Consider the following 5,865-nt stretch of genomic DNA (forward strand, 5'->3'; position numbering starts at 1 on the left):
TGTGTGTGTGTGTGTGTGTGTGTGTGTGTGTGTGTGTGTGTGTGTTTATGTGAAGTTGAACATGCCTATGAGACTTACAGAAGAGCTGTGTGCAACGGGGCAGGGGTGAGACTTGAACTTGTAAGTCACAAGCACAAAAGTGTTATTGATAAATGTAAAACCGTATTCAAAGATTTTCTAGGGGTAAATGAAGGTGGAGAGGATCCACATTCCCAGGACTGAGATCTGGGAAACTAAATTGATGGTGATGATGATGCTGGTGCTGGTGCTGGTGCTGGTGCCAATGATGATGATGATAATGATGATGATGATATAAAGCAAGGACTGTGTGCTTGGTCATGGTCTTGTGAGGCTGAGACAGGAGAATTAATTCATGAGATTAATCCCCCCCCCAAAAAAAACCCAAGAAACAGACAAGCAGACAGACAAACCAAAACAGCAATGGAAGCTGAGAATCAGGGACCCTATAAAGGAAGATAATCAGTTGAGGATGGTGCCCTCAAAGCCAGCTGAAGGAAAACATTTAAGGACTGTGGAGTTTGCTCCATGGTAGAGGATGTAGCTAGAGCCTAGCACACACCGGGTTCCGCAGTCCATTCCTGCTTGCAGGGCTGGGGGTCGGGGTGGATATTCTGTACTTTATTATCTGTGAGTCAGCTAAGACTGGAGCATTGAATTTAGCTACCTGGATACTTTAAAGGCAGTTTAATCACAGTGAGGGAGAAACCCTGAATTAGATTCCAGAGAGAACAGGAACAGGGAAGGGGTAGACCAATTAAGACATTGTATTCTTTAAAGGGATAGAAACTGGGCTACACTTTGTGTAACAACTGGTGCTATAGGAGTAAATAGCCTGTGGGAACAGACTGGAGTGAGAACAGAGAGTGATAAGAAAAAAGAACACAGCATTCCGCAGGCAATGGAAGCACACAGGCACCTTTTGGATCCGTGAGGACCAAGAATGAAAGTAACCTAGTAAGAATGAAAGCTAATATTGGTTTGTTTTAGTTCCGATTGTAATCCAGGAAGAGAGATGCCAGCAGCCATGCAAACGGTCAGTTTCACGAAGCAACAGCTGCATTTACAATTCCAGTCACAGGTGAAGGATGAAGCTCAGTACAGCTCTCTTGCCTAGAATAAAGGAAGTCCTTGGTAAACACTGCAAGAGTCCATCCCAAACAAAGGCAAGTAAACACAACAGAACACTTCTGCCCAAACACAAGGGAGTAGGAAATATCACTTAGTAGTCAGGATTGGGACTGGCAAAAATTAAACTGTTCTATAAAAGGGTGAGAAGGAATTAGGTGCTGCCTCTGTGTGGGGAAAAAGATCCAAGTATGGAGGAGTCTAAAATCTCAGTCTGAGATCTGGCTAATAGTCACCCAACTGCCCTTTCCAATATGAGAACCAGAGGTGCTATTTATACCTCTTCTCCTTGACATCTGGGAAGGGCAGCCTGCTGGGAATGACTCCTCAGTACACTGCAGAACCTTAGATTTCCCCAGTGGTGCATATAACTGCAGATGAGTGGGTCTCACTCAGAGCCTGGCAGGAACAGAGGAGTTGAAAGACACCATGAGGCTGATCCTCCATAGGTACACCTCAGAGCTTCTTCAGTGTATTGGGACAGAGGGAACAGAAGTCAGAATCTACTGCTGTTGCTTTTGGCCACATAGTTTGTTACAGTATCATAATCATCTTAAGGGAAACAGGATTGGAGAAACACTTCTATTTCCGAGGGGCAAGCATTATGGGATACCGATAAAAAAAAAAATACGCTTACAAGTCTCTTATCACATTTGAACATAGCAGAACAATGTTTTACATGTGCCTCTGTGTGTGTGTGTGTGTGTGTGTGTATGCAGCAGTCAAGCATGATTTCAAAGCAAGTAAACTTTAAGCAAGAAATTTTTGCAAGTCTTTATCGTGGGCTCAGTTTTTTTTTTTTTTAATTTGTCTTTATTTAGCTTTACTGGCCTTGTTTAATTCTGATACCAACATGATTCTAGCCACATATAGTAGATGGTGTGATATTTGCTTTTTATTATAAGAGTTTGGGAGGGTGTGTTAGTGGTTGGGTTTGTTTGCTGTTTTCAGGTTTGTTGTTATTGTTGTTGTTCAAGACCAGGTCTCATGTAACTCATACTGGCCTCAAACTTTTTATGTAGCTAAGGTTGGCCTGGAGTTCTTGATCCTCTTACCCATCTATCCCAAGGGCTTGAATTATAGGTACATATTACCACAGGTGGCTAATATTTCTATCTTAACGTCAGGATATTCTTAAATTATACAGACATCTCAAATACAGTTGGCCACTATATTTTCTTCACATTAGTCCAATATCTTATTCTTGCATTGATTTTAGGAATTTACGTCATTCTTCTGTTTCACTTTATTCATGCTTCTATGTGAACCTGCTATCTTTAATTTTAATGATCACTTATTTTACTGATTCCTTCTTCTATACTTTTATGATCTCTATTTTACTAACATGCTAAGCAATTTTCTAGGTTTGGGTTGTCGTTTCTTTTATTATTTCAGTCCACAGGTTTTCCCCCTGATGCTTGTTTCTCAACAGGAATGCTTTAGCTTATTCCCATTGTTTCCTATCTCTGAAGATGTAATTGGAAACTTTACATTTCTGCTTATGTTTTAATTCATATAAATATTAGTATGTGAATACTGCCATTTAATCCTGAATATTATTTTCTTCAGTACACAGATCATTTATGTGTATCATTTATTATAAATATCTCCATGTGAAGGCTGGGGATGTAGCTCAAGGGTAGAGCACTTGCTTACATTCACAACTCCCCAGCTGCGATGCCCAGCACCACAAAAACTAGGCATTGAATGGTACATGGAACTCTATCCAAAAAGACAGAGGGGGAGGAGGAGGAAAGAAATCTGATTTTTTGTGAGATTTTTGAGAATTAGTAACCCCATCTACAAAGGTAATATACAGTCATTTCTGGGAAGCATCACAAACAAGATAGTTCAAGATGTCAAAATGGCTAATGGACAGTGTCTTAGATCCAGTCTCCTTGTGAACTAAGCATCAGTTGAAGAGCCAAAGACAAAAGCAAACATCCCAGTGCTTTAACGATCAGATTCTGAATTCGTGAGACTGACTCCAGTGCCTTGTGACATCTTATACAAACAGTCGGAGCCTTACTTCTAATAACCCATGGCAGTTCTTAATTCCAAGGAGCCAGTCCTAAGAAAGACAACTGGTACTCTAATGGTTATTACTCAACAAGTCAGTGAGATACCTGCTCATCTAGCCACACATGGCACTTGCATAAAAGTTAAGACTAAGCAACTTCCTTTGACTGGAGTCTGGGTGAGCAGTTGAGAGAATCTGCCCATGGCATCCATCTCTGCTAGCAGCATATTTTCCTTAAAACTTTCTTTACTCAATATTATCTAGTGACTGGAGAGATTTGCAGCAACTAAGAGCACTGGCTGCTCTTCTAGAGGACTCAGATTCAATTCTCGGCATCCACATGGCAGCTCACAACCGTCTATAACTCCATTTCCAGGGGATGTGACCCAATATTCTGGCCTCTGGGATCACCAGACACAAAAGTAGTGCACAGACATACATTCCAGCAAAATACTCATACACATAAAGGAAAAGAAAAACAAAAACACAACAATAAAAAAGCTCAACTTGATGGCATATATGTTTAATCCTAGTACTCGGGAGACATAGGCAGGAGTACCTCTGTGAGCTCAAAGCCAGACCAGTCTACATAGTGAGTTCCAGGACAGCCAGGGCTACATAGAGAGACCTTGTCTCAAAACTCTGTATTAAAATTCAAGCTAAATAAATATTTTAAAAAGTTTTAAATTAAATACTTTCTGTATTTGTCCTACTCTAGCAAATAGATTTACCACCAAACCTTTGGTTTGGCACTATTTCCAGCAGGTCAGTAAGAATCTCTTTTTAATGTTTTAACCCCACTAGCACTAGCAAGCCTATAAAATGTTCATACAAAAAGAAAATTCTATCTTAAAAGGCAGAATTATGTGGCTAAGCAAAGAATATGCAGCTCCTAATATCTAAATTTAGATGCAGATTAAATAGCTTCCCAGCTCTTGAGTGCTGAGGAACCTGCCTCTCCATGAATCTTGTCTTTCTGTTTAATTAATAAACTCACTAAGTTTCCTTTCTCTGCCTTATCCTGAAATTCTTTTCTACAGGGACCATGAGGTTACAGTGCTGACAAAACTGAGTTTTAGTTCCTGCTGTCAACATCTCCAGCATAATAACTTTAATTTACATATGTGACATATATTCATTTATTGATTTAGTGTGCATGTGTGCAAGCAAGCAGGTGTGGATGTCTAAGCACAACTTCAGTGATCTTCTTCCACTCTGTGGATCCTAGGGATTAACCTCAGCCTGTCAGGCTTGATGGCAAGCATCTTTACCCACTGAGTCAGGGGAGAAAGGGCTGGAGGATGTGTAGAGGCAGAGACAGACACAGATAGAGATACAGGGTCTCAATGTGTGGCCCAGACTGATCTAGAACTCATTTTGTACACCAGGTTGACCTTGAACTCACAGAGCTCTGCCTCTGCCTCCAGTGAGCTGGGATTAAAGGCATGGACCACCACGACTAGTGTACCCAGCCAGACTACAAGCATATTTTATAATATTGCAGACAGAATTTTAGGGCAGAAGGGCAAAAGCCTTGGTTTTCAGTCTTCTTGACTAGCTCAGCTCAGCCACTATTCTTGTCTTAAAAAAAAAAAACCAAACAATAATTAAAGAGACAAGTAATGATGAAATGCATACAGAAGAGATTTAGTCAACATATCCAGAAGAGGAACAAATAAAGGGGACCTGTGATTCCTACTCAAACTCTGGGCTATTAAGGCTTTATGTTTAAACAGAAGAAGCATGGAGGGAGCAGGTAAGCAGTGTTTGTAATTAAGCAGTCCTGGCCAAGCAAGACAATCAAGAGGTTGTCATTGTTGGGGGTGGGAGTGGGGGGAATGTCACAAACTGTGCTTCAGGATACAGCCTCCTCCTGATGGGTAACTGCCAGCAACCATGGGTAGGTCTGTCCTTGCTTGTCTCTACTGTTCCTGGACTCTGGTTACAGGGTTAGAATAGTGACTTTTCTCTGTGCCTTCAGCCTTAAAGGGGCATGAAATAAGGTCTTGAAATATTGGCTCAATAGTTAAGAGCTCTTGCTGCTCTTCCAGAGTATTCGAGTTCAGTTCCCAGAGCCCACATTAGGTAGCTCACAATTGCCTATATTCCCAGCTTCAAGAGAATCAATACGTTCTTCTCCTCTCTATAGGAAGCTGCATGTATGTGGCACACACATGCACACACACGCACACACACACAGTGTGTGATGTGAAAAAGGTTAGACAGACAGATACTAAATGGTAAAAACACCTATTCAGAATTAACCAAAGATCTTGACCCAAAGCAAAGGTCAACAAACAGTACAGAGGTCTCAGGCTTTATTGTGATTTTAATCACTATAGAACCCAAGAAGACAATTAATTTTTTTAAAAAAGAATGGTAGCGAAAGCAATTTCTAAATGCCTGTTATGAGATACAAATCACAGAACTTCTCACACCTATTACCTAGTGTTTCCCCAAGTGATATCTAAACATCTTGCAAAACCAGAGTACAATATAGCAGCCAGAAAACTTGACCTTAACAAAATGAAGGCTCAGAACACGTTGTGACAAGCATTCCTCACAGTGTATTCTATATAATTACATGGTTTCTCTCCCTCTTGCTAGCCTTGGGTAACCACTGATCTGTTTCCAGTAGTATAATGTAATTTTGTAACTTCAAGAGCATTCTATGTGTATACCAAGGAGGAAGAAAAAGG

Source organism: Grammomys surdaster, unplaced genomic scaffold (genome assembly GCF_004785775.1).
Source record: "Grammomys surdaster isolate TR1022 unplaced genomic scaffold, NIH_TR_1.0 140, whole genome shotgun sequence".
NCBI lineage: Eukaryota > Metazoa > Chordata > Mammalia > Rodentia > Muridae > Grammomys > Grammomys surdaster.